General features: G+C 31.0%; 1 protein-coding gene across 1 annotated transcript in view; it reads right to left on the bottom strand.

The window, feature by feature from the left end:
* LOC106640606 (G protein-coupled receptor Mth2) overlaps nt 1–19,694 on the bottom strand; it is a 437,690-nt gene that overhangs the window by 366,483 nt on the left and 51,513 nt on the right. The gene's annotated exons all lie outside the window — the stretch shown is intronic.

Raw genomic sequence — 19,694 nt, 5'->3', positions numbered from 1 at the left:
TAGTAACTGATTTTACAATTACTTTTCGTTAACAGATTTAACTAATACTTTACATATTCTTTTCATTCCAAGGGAAAATTAGTCGATATTTAAAAGTGTAATAAATTTACTGTAATTGTCACAATAAAGTTGTAGATTACCTTTTTCTCTTCAATACTTTAATCTGGATAACGAAAACCAGCAGAAAAAACAATTTTTTACTTATTTATGCAATAATCAGATAAATTATATTAATTGTTACAATGTAAGATTATACATAAAATAAAGTATTCTCAAAAAGTATTAGATTTGAACGAAAATTAGGGAAATTTTTTTTGAACTAGAATTAGAGACTGTAAAAAAGTAATATCTTTAAGACATAATAACATTAATAAATGTTATTTTCTGTAGTTTTGTTAAATTTATTAAAAATTTGTTCTTAAAATTGTTTGATTTACACAAAAAAACTGATATTTTTGTAACTGTTCTCAAAACCTGTCAAAGTCATTGCGTAAGAACATAAAAACTTTATTAAATGTTGATTTATGTAAAACTCAATTCAAGTAATTTTATTTTTCATAAATTTAATCATAATGATTCTGCTTACATGGTTTGGTAAAAATAAATTATCAAAATTGTAAAGGAACATCATAATCAGTTTGTTTTACATTTTTAATAATGAAGATTTAGTTTTAAAAACATAACAAAAAGTTTTTTAAATAATTATAAGAGCTTATTTAGAGCTACAGTTTTGCTGCACTGCAAAAAGCAAATAATTCACAGCTTTAGTACTAAAGATTAAATTTTAATACGTTTAAATAATTTGTGTCAAACAAGTGTTAATTTTACCCCTTTTGTATTATGCTACTGACTATAAAAGTTAAATAATCAACCTCAAATAATTAAAAAATATAAAGAGTATACGGAACCTTTTATGCTAACGCTATAACATCACAAGTCTTGTACCATCAGCTAGACCATTAGTTTTAGACCTAGATTCATCGGGCTTTTAACACAAATGTTTCTTTAATCTTTTTTTCTAATTAACTGAGTTATTCAATTGTTAGTTTCTATTTCTTGGAACATTTTATACATCTTTAATAGACTTAAAAATTTTTGTTTAATGTATAATGGCTTGAAAAGGTGTACATAAGGTCAAAATATAATTTTTCTTCTTATTTAAGGAGAACTCGTGAATGTAAGATTATTTAAAATATAACACAGAAATACCATTCTCTTTGAGAATCTGAAAATATATGTGATAAGACATTTTGATTCTTATTCTTATTACAAGCAGTATATACAACATTCTTAGGGCAGAAAAGTGATGCGCAAACTATCTTTAGCAAATATGTTATACATCACACAACTTTTACCGCTTGCGTTTCCTACGAATATTCACGGTTTCTATTAATGAAATTAATTTTAATGATTATACATATAGGTATATTTGAAGAGAATAGTAAAGCAGGTACCTATGCTTTTATTAGTAAAAACAATTGAAAAACACAGTTTTTGATCGATACTTCTTGAAAATTATTACTGTCACTGTTATGAGTCTTGTATCTTCATGAACAGTACCTTTAAAATTATTAAATACGTGTATAAATATGTATGTATTTACTTTGTGTAGTAGTGTTAAAAAGATCTTAACCCCATTACATTTCAGCATACTAAAGTAAGACATTTAACACAATTTTTAAATAATATAAATGATTGAAAAGCATAACGTGTTGACGGCTCTTTTATTGTAGAAATAAGTTTTGTGTTTCCAAAAGTATAGAACTAAATAAACTTTAACTTTGAAACTTTTTGAAGTGAAACTTCTTATGGCACGTTGTAAATTTTTTCGAGCGACACAAAATTTCTGAGCCACCCACCACTCCACCTGCTCTCTCTCTCTCTCTCTGCCTCGTCCCCCTTGCCACCAGAGCAGTGCATATACGCGTAGAGTGGGACGTGCCTTTCTCTCTGCCTCGCTCCCTTTGCTACTACATGCTCAAATGTTTACGTGTATGTGTGTGTGTGTGTATGTGTAATGAGGTATTATTTGTTATGAAATAACCTCAAATTCGTATTTTAGTTGTACTTTTCTGACATATGAGTTTTAAAATTGCGAAAAAGTTATAGTAAACCTTGAAAATTAATAGAGATGTCCACAAATTGATTTAAAGTGTTTTTATAACAATACAACTCCATAAAATAAGAAAAATCGTCATATCTCGACGGAGAAGAAAAATAGGCCAAAAATATCGATTTCTCACGGGTGTCCTATAGAAAAAATAAAATATCGAGAAGCACAAATAGAGGTGTCATTTGCTGTGATAACATAACCTCAAATTTGTATTTTCGCTCTATCTTTATGAAATTGGAGTTATACATTACAAAAAAAGTTACAGTATACTTTGAACATTATTAATACAAATGTGCGCGAAGAAATTTAGAGTGTTTTTATGACACCATAATCTCATAAAATAAGAAAAATCGTCATATCTCGACGGAGAAGCAAAATAGGCCAAAAATACCGATTTTTTACGGGTATCCTAAAGATGAAATAAAATATCGAGAAGCACAAATAGAGGTGTCATTTGTTATAATTACATAACCTCAAATTCGTATTTGCGGTCTATCTTTATGAAACTGGAGTTATAAATTACAAAAAAAATTGCAGTATACTTTAAACATTAATGCAGATGTGCGCGAAGAAACGTAAAGTGTTTTCATGACAACATAACCTCAAAAAATTAGAAAAAACACCATATCTTGAAGTCGCAAATACCAATTTTTATGGGTTTACTAAAGGGGAAAAAACAATCAAAGCGTACAATTCTTGTTTACTGTTATTGAGAGAAATTGACTTATTTAACTCGTAGCAGTAACACATATGATTGCTTCTCATATAATTTTCTGTATAAAATGATTTCAATATTTGATACATGAAGTTTTACTTCTATCGTGGGTCTCACGACCCATTTTTTTTGCTTTGTTTTGCTATTTTAATCCAACATTCATCAATAAGAATGCAAAGTCAACCCTATATGATACTTTTTCACCATATTTCACAATTTTTTCCTTCAACAAAACGATAAAAACAGAATTTTTATTATTATTAAAATTATATAAAATACAATAAATTAAACAAAACTTGATAAAATAGCATTCAATGATGTTATTATATCTTTAAGATAATGCTTTTTTATAGTTTCTTATTTGAAATAAGAAAAAATGTTCGGAATTCTTGTTTACATTTAATAGTTTTCAAAAAAATTTTATTCTATGTATAAACTTATGTCGTAAGAATTTATGTAATTTATCTGAGTATGAATAGGTAAAAAATACCATATTTCCTGCTGGTATTTGTTACCTAGATTAATGTGTTGCAGAGGAAAATGTTGTTCATAACTTTTTTGTGATAACAACAATAAATTTATTAGACCCTAGCGAGAAATTGCAAGCGTAACAAAATAAAAGAAAAAGTAAACATGTGTAATAACACGCCATGACTCGTAAGAAAAAGTAAGAAGATGTAAGGAACTATTATTCTCATATAATTTGGACGTTTCTTACATTTTATTATGTTGTGTTACGTTTTATTACATTTTTGTTAGGTTTTAATATGATTTACCACATACTATTACACTAATAATTTTCCATAATAATTACTCAACTTTTTTTTGTTAAAAGGAATATTTAATGAAAAATGTAAGAAAACATGTCTAAGAGTTATTACTTATAACGAAATATGAAACAGTGTAATAAGCTGCCAAAAACTGTAAGCTGTTATAAAATATTACACATGACAACATTTCCTCACGTTTTAATAAAGTTTATAACTGTTGCTTTTTCACGAGATTTGAGTGCCTTTTGTAGGATCATAATAGTAAACGTAACGAGTTGTAAGGTAATGTACTGAGTTGTAGTCAACTGTAAGTAAATATAACAAAACGAAGCAAACTGTAACTGTGGTACAAAATCTGATCAAACATTACATTACATCACAGAAAGTTACGGTTTGTAAAGTTTTTTTACACTTTTTTTTCCGTTAGGGCACTTTTAAATATAGACTTATTTTGCCATGGAATGAAAAGTATATGTAAAGTATTAGTAAATCTGTGAATGAAAAGTAGTTGTAAAATTAATTACTAGATTTATTGTTGACGAACGTGTTAAGAGACACGAAACAATCTAAAATGTACATGAATAAGATGTTAATTATCAATTAGGTCACCATGGTGGTAAATTGTATTCACGAAATGATAAAATAAAAAGCATAAGTTTCAGATGTACCTCATAAGAACGTAAATTTTTTTCCGAGTGTCTAGTCCACTCTGGCCAAGTGGGTAAGCCACTTGACTACGAGTCCTTTGGGTGAGGTTCAAATCCGCTAACTGCAGCAAAAAAAAAGATCTTTTTTTTTTAATTTGTATTAGCTTTACTAGCAGCTTTTAAGCAGAAAAAATTCAAAGTTCCATTGGTTACAATTTATACTGTTTTATTTTTTAGTTGCCGAAAATCTTGCTTTATATCGTGTGGGATATCATGTAGACTATCGTGCAAGACAAGAAGTCTTACATGATATCTGATAAGATTTCGTGTAGGATATCTTGTAAGATGTCGTGTAGGATATTTTGCCTAATATCGCGCAGAAATTTCGTGACGGGACAGCAGGAAACGAAAAAAATCGAGTGAAAAAGCTGGAGCAGTTATCTTGATCTCGAGTAACTATCCTGACAAGGCTAACGTTTGCAAACGCAATCGTATTTAAATCTACCTTTTGGTTTAAAGCTCGGTGACCATTCAGCTTCCGGGATCGTGATTAGCTGATGTAGATATACATATATTTATGTGTGTACATGTGGCTCATAGTAAAGAATATGAGAACCAACAGACAACACTCGGCCGTAGTCACGCAGCCACGGCCCAACAAAGACGTCCCCCTGCCAGTCTCTTTGAGTCAGAAAATTGATAGAGGAACCAGGGGACCTGTTTTCGCGATTTTCAAACCAACACTGAATCACCCTTTCCCCACAGAACAAGCCAGAATGGGAGATCCTTCTTACCCAGACCTTTAACCTAAGCCCCAACCACTTCTTACAACTTTAATATGAGATTTTGTGTCTGGTATGATGGACGATAGCTACGTGGGCTAAGTTTTTTGTTTCAGCCAAACGATTTAGCTTTCGATTTTTGTTTATTTTATTTTATTTTATTTTTTTTTTTTTTTAATTAGCATAGTTTTATTAAATGATTCTTATTTAAAAAAAAAGATTAATTTTGGTGCTTACATTAATGCTAAGGCACATAATGTACGTTATTCCTCAGAATAATTTGAATAAAGCTCACTTATAAATTACTGTTTTTATTAAAAACTACTTATCATTTTTTCTTCCATCTTTAAATCATAGTACACATAAAACAGAACGCCACGTTTATATAATTATAGATTTACATGTGTAATATTTTAACACCAAACCAAAATTATAACAAGTACTTTGTATAAAGGAGTGATATTAAGATCAGGTTAGTGAAATATAAACTAAAATACTAGTTTTTCATTGAAGAGACTCAAACCACACTGTTGAGTCAGTTAAGTGTCAAGAACATGAAATTATTTAACCCGTTATTGTATTTATACTTATGATTAAAGTATAATTGAATATTTTAAAATGATTCTTATATCTGGATCTTTGTGAATTTAAAAATAAGATAATGTTTGTTAAAAAAAAATTAGAATGAAACATCTTTTGCAGAATACTTAAAAGCTTGTTTATACTTTTTTTTCTTTTTTCATCAAATAGTCAGCTAATTTGTCACTTACAATTCCAAAGCAAAGGCCATATCGCAATGCTTTTGTAAATGATCAGTGAATATTTTGTGCAAGCCTTGATGTGAAGATTATTTGTGTTGATAGTCATGGTAAACTTAGGATCTATTTCACTGACCAACCTCAACCTCTCTTTTTAAATATCTTTTAAAGCACTACATGTTTAAAGAGCAGCCATAATCTTTTCTTCATATAGTAATTTCATTTCATCCTTCTCATTTTTCATATCATTTTTCATAAGTTTGATGAAAAAGCCGATCCTTCTAGTACAGTTACCATTTGTGTAAGTCCAAATCATCCACTTGCTTACCATGCTGGCTGCATAATGAAATGACTGCAGAAACGTTTTCCGCAGTGAGTTCGAAGTACTGTAAGTTTATCATGGTCTTGATTCTTTTAAATGAGTTGGAGTACTTCTTAAAACTTTTTAAAGTCTTAGAATTAGATTGATTATTTCAATATCCTTAAATATCTTTGTCTTATAAAAGTTGGTACGGCATGCAGTCTTCAAATATGATTAATTAAAAAAATACACTTTTTCTTACAGCTGAAATAAGGTGTTATTTAAAAATTAAGAAAAACATACTCACTTGGTAATATTTTTTTGATCAATAAATTCCTCTTTCAGGCTGCTGTACAAATGTTGTTTAGCTTCGTGGATAACTGCAGATGTGTTCTTGACCAGTCAGAAGCGATGAATGATGATTTCTGGGCTTTATGGTATTTCAGGTCTCCTCTCTAGTTTGGTAAGAGATAGTCTGCAAATGTGGACGAAACATGGAGACTAACTATGACGTTTATATAATGAGGTTGCAAGCAACAGAGACTTCATTTACCATAGCCACTAGATAAACTAACCAAGAGATAAGAGACTCTTGAAGGAGATAATCTTGAAAATGACGAAACATTTTTCTAGAATCATACCACATCAATAGTTTCTGAGGCTTCAAACAATTGTTCAAAATTTTTATCTTAGAAGATACTGCTATTACCTGTATTAAAAAAAATGGGATACAACAGCTCACAACTTTAAAAACCCATGCAAATATTTAAAATTATTTTGTAAAAAAGAGAGGATTAATAGGTGGTTAAAGATTAATTTCTATGAAATCCTAAAATCATCTGGCTCAATTCGTAGGTATTAAGATTTCTCACAAATTACTAAGAAATATGAGAAAATGGTTTTTCAAAAGGTTATACAAGAAAAACTGACTTTAAGAAACCCTATGTATTGAGGGAGTAAAATTTTTTATTTTAAACGTTTAATTATATTTAAAAACAAAGCAACGAAATAAAGGGTTATAGGAAAAAAGTATGATTTGGTTGTTTTTGCAAATGAGAGCGTTGGACGGAATCCTCACTACTTTTTTTTTGTTTTTCAAAATTCTAACTGAATTGTGTCACTTATTCTGAATTATAATTTTCGTTATGTTAGTTGTTCTCTGGTACACAAGAAATTAATTTAACTATAAAGTATTGAAAAAAAAATTTATATGGTTAATGAATGAGATGTGTACGCTTTAATAAATGCATTTATAATTATATACAGTACGGAAAAGCTACTGCAAGTACTATGAGATGACGAGAAAGATTTAACAGATATTTAATTTAATAAGTTAGAGTCCAATTCTTGAGCGTTAACAATAGGATCCAGATAATTATCATTTTACACAAAGATTTCATTATCACCCCGCGCCTAAATATATTTGAATCCTTTCTTACTTGCCATATCGTGTAAAGCTTGGGTACAGAGTGGGAGAGAATCTCATAGTATGAAATAATGACGTGTGTATTTAGATTTGGCAATAAGCTCGCATATTTAATACTGCCAAAGTTTTTTTCCAAAGGCCAATTAAGCCAAATCGAATTCACTCATAAACGCAAAGTAATTGCTTTGGTTGTGTGTTATTTTTTTCGTCAGTAGTTTACTTTACATAACGTTTGGAAAGAAAAGTCGATGCATATTATTTTACGTACAAAAGTTTTTTCTTTTTCACTGTGAATTCTCAGCCAATCTAGCCAAGATTAGGCTTGCTTTATTCTTTAAAGCATTAAGAATGTCCGACTACTCTAATTTTTCTTGATAAAATAGTTATCTATTAAATAAATAATGTTATGAAGCTATACAATCAAAGTAATCTTATTAATAAAGTAAAAAACTTTAACCATCTCCAGACTTCCTTTATGCAACTTTTTTCTCCAAACTCAGAATTAAAAACTCCAAAAACTTCATTTTATTACACTGATGGCACTGTCTACCCACTTTTTCCAGTACAGTGTAAAGAAGAGAAAGATAAAGATTAAGTCAAAACAGAAAAAGAGATAAGGAGAGAGATAAATTAAGACGAGCTAAAGCTAAGTTGGCTCTTTTAAGAGGTTATCAACGGGGGAGAGAAAAATAGAAAGATAGAGAGGATAGACAGAAAGATTAAGTAGGATAGAATTGCGTGGAATTTGTGCGTGAGAAAGTGCAGTCATGAGTATGAAAATGTGAAAGATGGGAAAAGTCATGTTGGAATTCAAAAGGGTCATGTGACTTCCACGATATATATAGTCACTTTGGGAAAAAATAAGACAGGCCTTATGGGTGCAATTCTATTTTTGTTTTTTTACATGTTCAACGATTGTTACACGATAAAAACCTTTTAATAACATGTTTTTGAGGAGATGACAATACCTTAGCTATTTTTTCCAACTCAATTAGTCTTTTACAGCATACAACTTTCCTTTGAAAGTGCAAAAATATACATTTAACCTCACAAAAATCCTGCTTGTTTTCATATATATATAGTCGGGAATAGAAGAACTTTATACAGGTGAAATGTGCGTTTTCGTGACTTGGTCTACCAAAAATTTGTTTTGACTCAGTAAAAATTGATAAACTTTCCAAAAGAGTTGGTCAGTTTATTAAGAACAGCGGATGTTTTTGATTTAACTATCAATAGATTAATTTAATTACATAGGAAAAACGTCACAAACTCAGTTTTATTTAAACGACTCAAAAACCGTTTTGGTGAGAAAATTAATATTTTGCAGGAGACAGGCTTGATACCCACAATTTTGTATGAAATCTCTAGTTATAGAAACGTTCTTCATTAATCAAAAAAAAAAAACTGCGTACCATCCAGAAAAAACGCTGATAAGTATCCATTATCTACTACTTTCTTAGATAAGATCGACGCAGACATTCCATATGTTATCAAACAATTTGTTCAATCAATTGTTTCGAGGAAAAAGACGGATATGACTAGGATATTTCCAAAATCGAAATGCTCTACCGATCGTTACTGATGTTGGTTTAACCCACGTTTTTATCCAAGTTGCGTTTGGCTTGTGAAAAATATTCAAGAGATAAATTATTGACTTACTAAATAAGTTGGGAGTTTATGCGTCATATTACGAAGTGCAGCTATTTGACTTATCTACTGTGTTTGATTCTCCAAGCAATCAGATACAAGACGGCGCTTTTGTTCAGTTTGTCTTAAAAAATATAGATCATAACGTCAGCACGTTAGATGGGAAAAAGATGTTTCATTGTCTAGGTGGTATAGCCATTTATACACCAGAGCATGCGTTCTGCTTCGAGGAAGGTTCCAGAAAATTGAAAGAAATTTCTAAGGCCCGTGAAGTATTGTCACAGCACTAAATTAAAACTGTTTTCTTCAGTGGTTTTAAGAGCGAAGTGTTGAAAAATTCTATTTTTCGCTTGACAACTGCAATGAATGTCATGAAACTACCAGTTTTATCTGCAAGCTTTGGCATGTATTTGTGGAGTGGAACTTTCAGACTTCTTGATATTTTTAGTTGAAAAAGGCTTATGGACTTTTTCTCTAGTGAGGTAGCGTACGGAAAATCATCTATCATGTATCAGACTTTCATAAATCTCCTACCCTTCAATTACAAATTTATTAATCCATCGTTGCATTTTGCAGAGGAGGAATCTCAGAAATTAAATGTGAAGACATGCTTTTCCACTTTTGATCAGTCACTTAACTACAAAACGTGCTGTATCATAGCTGAAGAGACTAACGATAAAATAAAAAATGTTAAGGTATATTATGGTAGTTTTCACTTGCTGATGTCTTTCTGCCGGTCGATTGGTGTGACCATGGATGGTTCTGGATTAGAAAACTTGTGGTCAGAAATATGCGCAGAGAATTAAGTAAAGCAGATAATGTCTAGATATGCCTTCGAGCTTGCCTCGCAAGCGCACATTCTTTCTTTCACTTTAACAGGTGTACACAGTGCCGAGTGATTGACAGTACCCAAGTGCAACAAGGTCATTTCTTTGAAATTTTCAAAGAGTTTTGAAATACCTCTGTGGTTGGCGATTCGTCAGTGCCTCCAGGTATTAATTGGTGTCTGCTACAAACATCTAGAGCCATATTTATTATGTGTAAGACTGATAATAATGCGTGAAGCTTAACAAGTTCCCTCATTTAAAAGATTAGTGCCCTGGAAACCAGAGATCCAACAGCAATGACAATGTTTCAAGTGTATCAAGATGGCACGACAGTTCGTAGAAGCTGAGTGTTCTCTCTATGCTAAGTGTGCTCAGATCTACTTGCAGGATTTTGTAGAGTTGGAGAATACGATGTCTAACGTAAGGTTTCAGGTGTATACTCACACTTGCTGCTTTACCATTCGTAAGTCTGACAAGCCACATTCAGGTATATGGTCTGACATGGGAAATGCCGTCCAACGAAAAAAGGTATAAGTGACATTTTTATCTAAAATGAGTTATTCATACCCATCGATTCGTCAGACAATTCTGCGTCTCATAGAATATCTACAAATTATGTATCTTATACCGCGATTAAGTAATAATTGAATAAAAATTGAAAAAATTGCTAATAATTTTCGTCAGTGATCAAAAAAAAAGTAAGTGACACAAAATGTGGAAACCACGCCAGGCAGACAGCGTAAGTACACTTACTCTTTTTAACGTAATAAAGTCGATGATAACCACCTTAGATTCCAAACAAAAAAAAAGTAAGCCCTATAGAATAAGCTGAATTTCCTCACTTACCCTTTTTTCACGAGGAAATTGCGCCGAATTAGGAAAGTAAGTGCAGTTTTTTGTAGTTCCTATCGAAAAATTGTTTTTCTTTTGTGGAAAACAATATTATAATTGTTTAAAAACAGTTTTTCCGCGGTGCAATACTCAAATTATCGTTGATTTTTAAGACACTTAGTTTTCCTTAATTTTCTCACTTCATCTCTCATATTACTTATACCTTTTCTCCGTTGGATGGCAGAGAGCTGAAACAATTTTAGATCGATTTTTTGGGACTAACTTGAAACATGGTGGAAGGGTTACGCTACCATGGTGACTCGCTATTTAACTGTAATGCTATCACCAGTTTGAATTATGGAGAGTCTAAAGAAGTATTGCGAACATCAAACTATATCCAGTGATTAGCTCGTGGATCTCAATAGATTTCAAAAAGAATGTAAGTTGTTTGACATGAACAAGCTACTTTCGTGGTTTGATAATCACAAACCCTTTGATACATGTACAAATTTATAATCTGTTAGTAATGATCTAAATGTAGATAAGACAATCAGTTGTCACTTAGCTATAGAGGAGGACGAGAAAAGCATGGAGAAGATGGTCAGCAAAACGATTTTACAAATATCTTTATCGAGAAGATTTAATATGAAACTGCTGTCAGCTACGAAGAACTCTGTGCACTTGAACTACATATTTGTGATTGACACTAATTTGCTTTTTTATTGACTTCTAGCCATAGTTTATCCCAATGGCATTCACAAAATCCAAGAAGCTTTCTTGTATGAATTGTCTCCTTTACCACCTATGTTGTTCGATGACTGAAGGTTTTTGAGAAAGAGCATGAAATTAGATTTGCATAAAATTATGATACCAGTAACAAATGCCCCGTTTCTTTGCGAATTTCAGTATGTTATTGACTGCAGGTTTCTTTTGCAAAAAATTATATGACTGCATAGCTCTAATTATACAACTTTTGCTGTATACTATCATTACGTAGTAAAACACTATCGTTAAGACTGCGCCGTTATTTTCTATGGTTATTATCCAGACAGTATTGGTACTAATTCATATGAAAGGTAATTATTTTTAATATTCACGCTGTGCTATACAGGTAGTATTCACTAGTGGCTCCATGCATAAAGTAAGAGGGGAGGGCTGGCGTTGACTGTCACTTTAACACAGAGTTTAACGGAAACGGGGGTATGGTGTCGCCAGTGGCTGTCGCGGGAACAGTTTGCTTCCATAAGACTCAACAGGGGTTGGGGGTATGAAATGAGGGCAGCAAGGTGTATGCATGGAGCCAATAATTATTCACTTTTCTTTTAGATATCGCCGTAAAGGGGAAATGTCTGCCGGAGTACAAATAATTGAATCGAATATTGTCCTTATCGGGTAGCAGAAGTTTCTGTAAAACATTACTAATGAATATAATTTTGTTGCACATTTTGCTCAATTTTTGGATAAGAAAAATATACGAATATAGTTTGCAGTAGAAGATGCTGATGTTAATTCAAGTTTTCATAGAAGAAGCAGAAAAACAGATTTTTTAGTTGTATGATAGCACGTACAAATTTGGTAGCAGCAGTAATAAATTATGGTATGAACTTTTCTTAAACTGGTGACACCATTAAGAAAACAAGTTTCATTAGTAATGCTTTTACTAACCAGAGAGATTCTCAAAGAACACATAAAACGAAGTTTACTTGCAAGTCCAGGCATAACTAGGAAAAGACATGAAGCCTACACACTGGGAATGGCAAGAGACAAAAGCTATTTTGTTTTCTGTAATGATTACATAAACGCCAGTTTCAGATAAGCTCTTGCGTTGAGTACGTAGAGCATTGTTATTTATTCTTTATACTATGTTTTTATTTAAAATGGTAAATCAAATGATTTTCATTTTTTTTGGATTTTTTGCTCTTGCTGTTATAACTGTTGCTAAAAATTGTGTATATAGGTGAAAAGATGATTACAAAAGTACTTCTATCAGTGAGTACATTGATAATCAAGAATTTTCTAATGATGTGATTGATTTAGTCAATGAATTAAAAGAGACGATAACTGAAGACAATGACCTAGAGTACGACGCTTCTAACTTCTGTAATACTAATGATGCAGAGAAGGATAAAAGCATTAATGAGTTTAAAAGTAAACTATTAGTTTCATGTACTACGACAAAATAAAATGTTTACATTTTTTTGATAAGTATTTTTGTACTGCTCTATATTTTGTATTGCTATATTTTGTAAAAATTTCCACTTTTCATTTATTTTTTATCTTTTATACAGGTTCCGTCCATCTATGAAAGAAAAATTAATGATTGTTGTTTTAATTTTTATACCAAATATTTTATCTCATTGTTATATAATTGTTTCATATTTTGTATACCAAATATTTTATCTCGTTCGTAGATTACCGCATATACGTATCAAAATAAGAATGTACATTGTATTAACAGTATTTGTTTATCTTAGTGTCTAGGTCGTTATCAACAGTGTTTCAATAACTTCATATTTAATACTTTGATTCTTTAAGAAATATGTTCAGAACTTTCTAATATAAGAAATTGACTTATTATTTGAAAAATATTAAAGAAATGAAAAAGTTATTCTATTCTCACCCCTCCCGCATTATAAATGTACTAATTGTTGTTATTACATCTGCAAAATAGTAAAGATAGAAAAGCTGTAAATAAAATAAGGTGTTTTAAAAATTTCTCTCAAAAATGTATTTTTTAATATCAGAAAACTCTTGAATGTTATCTAACCACAATCAGTAAAAAAAACTCTCTTTTCCATTAGGGTGCGTGTTAAATAAATAATTTTTTTTTTTAAATGTCTAAATTATGGCTAAATTACCTCAAGTTTCAAAATATTATTTTCAACACAAGCGTTAGTTAAGAAACATTTTCCAAGGGATTCTTAAATAATTTTTTTGCATGATACATACAGTAGTACATACGCTGGTTAGTCTTATAAAACTAAACTAGTTTTAAGTATTTGTAAAGGATGTAGGAAGAAATTTTTTCTTAATTTTTAGTTAAAAAAAAATATTTAGCATGTCTTGAAGCCCTTAGATTTTGTTTTATTGTACGGCTGATGACACATAATAGCCGGTATACCTTTCGAAAAAATTAGACTTGAAAACTGTTCTTTTTCGAAATTTGCGACACAATTACAGCTGGTTTAAATTCATTTTAATATCGACATCGTAGATCATGCAAACAGCTGGTAATCGTCCAACCACGCAAGTAATTTGTTGACATCTACGGAATCTTTTTTACAACATTGAGCATTCGAATCTGGGCGCAGTTGATGAAAATTGGTTTATGAAAAACAAAATAATGCCAAAGGGCACAGTTATTTATTTATTATTATTTTGACAGAACGTCCTTAGTATTATACTGTCATTTATAACGTAGATAGTAAGATTATAAGATTGATTTACGCAGAATATACTTGCTTTGCAGGAGATTTTGGAGTTTTTTTTGTTTTTTACAGTACATTAATAATAAATAATTATGTGCTACTATTTTTATAGTACATTAAAGTATTCTGTGAATTAAAAAAAATTGTTTTATCTTTTGTAGCGCACCATAAGGCGTTAATTTATCTGATTTTATTCGTAAAATAAAAAATTACGCTTAGTTGAGACTATTCCCAGTCTGTAGAAAATCCTGAAAAACGAGAAAACTTTGTCCCTTAGAGACTTTTTTTTCAAGCAAAGCTTCTTATATAGGGCCCTTACTTAACAAGAATAGAAGAAAGCGTCACAATTTTTCTTGCCCCCTTCGTTTCTGTTCTTTCCCCCACCACGACAGGTCCTCTCGACAGCAAGAGTAGCATATATACTGGTAGCAGGCATGCGTGCGCTCTCTTTCTTTCATTCTCTTGGTGTCATCGAACGGCGCGTAAACTTAAAACTAAGATTAGACAAGAAATTTTAAAATAAAACAGGTGAAGTACAAATGCTGAGAATAATATACAAGTTAATAAAATATTAAAAAATTTTGAACGGAGTTTTCCTACATAAGCACGAAATCTAGAATATATTGGTCTTTGTGTGGCAAATGCGTTGCGTTAGAAGATGGCGTGATGTCACGGAAGAAGAGCTCGGCCCTTCATTGACTTTATAGTTTGACTACATATATAAAGATAGTAATTGTATACATCTCTATAAGTGTAGTTTACTAAATAACTAGTATCAGCGCTCTCACAAATAGTTTCATATGTAAACAATGCAATAAAGCCTTAGCCCTTCGAGATGGTGGAAAAGAAAAATAGTATGGATAACATGTGATGTCTTATGTAAGATACAAAACGCTATTGTCTCAATATCGTTCCAACTGATCAAAGTCATAATATCTCTGGTATCAAACATTCCGATGTAAGTATAAATGTTGTAATTGGTGTGTGAATTATTAAATTTAATGCAATTAATTATTTAGGCCTTGGAATGTAAGTTGCATGTAGATTTGTTGTATTTTAATAATAACTACTGTACTTTGCAGGTATTTTGAGTAGAGGTATGTGACTCACTCATTCATATAAACTGAAAGCTTTCTGTATATCCCTAAAATAAAATCTTATCCATTTCATACTTATCAGAAAGAAATCGGCTGTGCAGTACAGACATTGGCCTAAGAAGATTGTAAATGCAGCTCTTTTTAAAATATGACTCACTTTACGAAATTAACAAAATTTGATCAAGTTATTTTATGACTAGAATTTACTTTTTTAATTTTTAGAGTATTACTTCGGTTTTTATTAGAAAATTCATGATGTTGACAAATTTGTATGTGATTGGCACCCATACATTTACTTCATTTGCAATTATTACTCTTCATTTGTTTTTACTAAAACAGGACTTCTTTCAATTTAAAAAGTTTAGAAAAGGCTATCCTTCTTTCTCTGTTTCTAATAGGAAATGTAGAAAATGTGACGTTGGCTTCTTCGAGCGAACATAATTGTAGGCATAATTTTTTTGGTAGCTTAAGGGCATTTCGTATATCATCTAAAATTTCTACTTTATCGACTTTTAATTACAAGAGATTATTGTTGATAACTAATTATACAACTTTTTAAACCAAAAATGATGAGAAGAGTCCCCAAGATGGTACTTTGAAGAATCAATCAAGCCTAAATTTAATACAATTTGTTGCGAACTAAGAGAGAAAAGTTACATTTCAAATAGTGTACACTGACCCACTCTTTTATGATCACGAAATGTAACTTCTCTCTCTTAGTTCGCAACAAATTGTATTGCATTTAGGCTTGATTGATTCTTCAAAGTACCAGCTTGGGGGCTTGTCTCATCATTTTTAGTTTAAAATTAGTAATTTTTAAAATATTTATATAATAAGTTATTAACAATAATTTTTTATTACAGGTAAGTCAGTAAGGTAGAAATTTTAGATGATATACTGAATGCCCTTAAAAGTCATGGTACAATATACTGCTGTACAGATGGCAACTTGGGACAATATTCTTGAAGCTTGTAATATCGATTTAGGTATAAGAATTGACAGTGATGATAGTTCAACTATATTAACTTGCATGCTTCCAGTTCAAGTAAGAGTGTGAAATTTTCTATTTTTGATGAAACTAGCAGGGGTGTAAGAAATAAGTTGTACAAACTGAAACCAAAATTCAAAGAATTAAGAACTCATGTAATTAGCTATTTGTACTGTTACTTTATATTAAGCCTTAGCTCCGACCATTGGAGATTTTAAAAGAATGATAAAAGCCGTAAAGAATGCTCTCACCCACGTTTTAAACAAATGTAATGATTGCGATTCATGGTGTGGATATTTTCATAGTCCTGATAATTATCAGCGTACGGTAGCTGAATGGTAAAACAACCTTATTCTACTTGCTGATTTACAAAATTTTTTTAATAAACTGGCTAGTAACAGCGATAGATTTGCATCCAATCAAATGAATAAAAATATGAATAGTATGATAGTGAGTAAAGCTCCTAAGATCGTAGTTATAAAATGTCCAATTATAATTACGTTTGCGTGGCATGACAAAAAAAAATTGGGCTTTGATTAATGTGACGTTTTATTTTCCTTTCTTTTATGAAAATCAAGTAACATGCACATAGTTCAGAAAATAAATTTTCTACTTAAAGCCACCTATGACCATTCGTGCCGGAACTATCTTTTGTCCTCTGTTTTGTATACGGTTGTGGAGTTAGTGATTGTGATCGTGAAGGACAAGGAGGTTGAATGGACTTTTGTCGCTTTACAATATCGATTGCAAGCTAAAAAGTTTCTGGAGAAGGATGAAGAGAAACCAATTCTTTTATATTTATAGTAAATTAATATTTTAAAGAACGTACGAAAATAACATACAAGAAATATTTAGACTTCTTATATACCAAAACAATGAACCGTATATAATAAAACAATTATATTGAATCGAATGCCTAGTTTACAAAAGTACAGCCTGCAAGATGTAAAAAAATATCACAAATCAAAAGTTCAATTGTACGAATTCATCTAATATGAACAACAATACAGACTGTTAATCGTCAAAATTATAATTAGTAATCGGCAAGGTGCATTATCTAATCCTTAACAGTTCCATAAGAAGGATTTTATGGATGTGTATGCAATAAATTTAAGTAACATTAAATTGGAAAAACTACATATAAATCTTAAAACTATTGACATTTTGAACGTTATGAATGAAATTCACTCAAATGCGCATAATTAATCATAGAGCGATAAATAATAAACGTATGTGAAAATACGAGCGATAGCAATTCGCTCTGGAGTATCCTGCAGTACGATTCCGAGTAGCATCACTATGAAATGAACCAAGCAGAATCGGCTCTACAAGATAGACTAATCAGCAGAGCAATTCAAAGTAACAGCAGAGCAAACCTCGTTTTTTCGGTGGCTCGACTTGTTGCGTCGCTCTTCTCGTCAAGCTCGTAAGTAAGAGGCGAGCAGCTGATGATATAGACCATGGGCTATAAAAGGCAGCATAACGTCACATTTTATTTTGCTACCGTTTCTTAGAAATCTTATGGCTAGGTGCCTAAGAAAAAATACATTAAAATTACGTAGACTTATAAAAAAAAGTATGTTTTTGTTGAAATTCAACAATATCGCAATTCAATTCATTATGTGAAGTTTTCTGAAATTAAAAAGTGTCACTCGGTAAAAAACATGGAAACAATGTGGGAAAAGAAACTAAGAAAGTTAATATTAAGCTCTTAAAACTTATACTTCTTCTTTTGAAAAATCTTGACTGCAGTTAAAAAAAGCAAAGGCTATGATGTTCCAAGACTACGATATAAAGTGAAAAAATAAGGGAATTAGCTATTAGTCGAACATGGCTTTTAAAGCTTATCTTCAATTCAATGTGATTATGTACAAAAATGCAACTTTATCGATCATGATTCTGCAGTAACTTTTTGTGTTGATGAGTTTAATCACTCAGCTAAAATCATACCAGCTACTAGCTTACTGATGATCTGTCACTCAATAAAAAATAGGATAAACCCACATGTCACAGTTTTATTCAAACCTCAAATCAGAATAATAATCGTAGGCAGGACTGGTTATATCAGAAAGTATAGGTAAAATTAATTAACATATTACTGAAAAAGGTTTAGTTTGTCAGCCGAAGCCACATCTTAAAGTTGGTAGGTGTTGATTTTGAGGAGCGGAAATTTTTTTAAATCAAGTAACCGATCAATCGAGCATTGGTAGTAATCGGTGAGTACGGTTGCTAGAGAGAGACGCGATATTGCAGTTCTTATCGACAGTCGATGGGCATCACTAGATGATGACAAAACTTTTAAACCTATATTTTAGAACCAATAATATTTAATAAGAAGCATCTTGGTTTCAAATACGTAATTCTAATATTTGGTTGATGAATATATAAAAACTAGGATTAATATGTAGCATAAGATATTCTCTTTGTTTGGTGATAATAGTTTCTATTCTGATTCTAGTTTGTGTATCATACACCAAATTCTCTTAAGACCACCATCTATAGTTTGTCTATCTTTTCAACCGTTAGAGCATACTTTTTTTTCAATTCTAACGGAGTTCCATATTAAAGAAGTTTTTTCCAATTCTTGCAAATAAACAAATGTTTCTAAATAAGGGAAGAATAAGATTCCTATATTGGGCAGAGCAAAAGACTTCTTTCTATACACGTACGAACGACCATATTAGATCTCTTAATAATCACAATACCAAGTCAGCTGTAGCATGGAACTCACATGACTTTGAGCATAACTTTGACGTTTATGGGGTAACAATCTTGGACCTAACTTGTACGCACGCACGCGTGGGCGTGCACACACACATACACATGTGTTTCTGATCAGAGTATTTATGCAGATAATTATATGTAAGGAGGGAGTAATTATGCGGACAAATAAGGGTCACACAGATGTTTGCATAATCTTACACTATGTCATTAACATATATCTTAAAAGTCTATGCCGTAAATATAACTTATGCCTTGTATATATATGTAGAGTAAGGAAACAATCATATAGGAATAAACGAAATCTAATTCTTAAGAGATTTTAGTGGACATAAAATATAAATAAACAAAGTTTCACCTAGATTTCAAGTATGTTTGTAACAAATACACATTTTTTATACTTATTAACACTTTAAAACGCTTAGTAAGTAAGCATAATAGACTTGCTTAGGTTGGTTCAACATCCTGCTTTGAAATGTCTTAAGTTGGTTACAGCATTCTATATCAAACTTACTTCCTTGTATTGTAATGTTTCTAAACATATGATTTTGAAAATTAAACTACTTTGCTGATTGTCTAATATTCTCATGTTCGTCAATTTTTTTCGTTAAACTTATTGACTTGTACCGATATGAAACAATCA

The sequence above is a fragment of the Copidosoma floridanum genome, unplaced genomic scaffold (genome assembly GCF_036245765.1).
Source record: "Copidosoma floridanum isolate Cflo_tuat_1 unplaced genomic scaffold, Cflo_Japanese_pri ptg000026l, whole genome shotgun sequence".
Taxonomy (NCBI): Eukaryota; Metazoa; Arthropoda; class Insecta; order Hymenoptera; family Encyrtidae; genus Copidosoma; species Copidosoma floridanum.
The sequence above is the reverse complement of the archived record's forward strand: the minus strand, read 5'-3'. Positions and strand labels throughout refer to the sequence as shown.